This window comes from Eimeria mitis, genomic scaffold (assembly GCF_000499745.2).
Source record: "Eimeria mitis Houghton genomic scaffold, Emh_scaff2913, whole genome shotgun sequence".
Classification (NCBI taxonomy): domain Eukaryota; phylum Apicomplexa; class Conoidasida; order Eucoccidiorida; family Eimeriidae; genus Eimeria; species Eimeria mitis.
The window spans coordinates 7,458-7,776 of record NW_013571253.1 but is presented as its reverse complement, the minus strand read 5'-3'; positions in this window follow the sequence as shown (position 1 = coordinate 7,776).

Genomic DNA, 319 nt, shown 5'->3' with positions numbered 1-319 from the left:
TTATTTATTTATTTATTTGTTTACTTGTATTTATTTATTTATTTATTTTTATTTATTTGTTTGTATTTATATTTATTTATTTATTTATTTTTAGTTAGTTGTTTATTTTCATCGAATCAGAGAACATTTCGTCAGGCAGCAGCTGCTGCAGCTAGACGTAAGTTTTTTTATTTTTTTATTTTTTTTATTTTTTTTATTTTTGTTTTTATTTATTTATTTGTTTGTTTGTTTATATTTCTTTATTCATATTTATTTGCTTGCTTATGTTCATTTATTTATTTATATTTATTTGATTTATTTATATTTGTATTTATTTCGT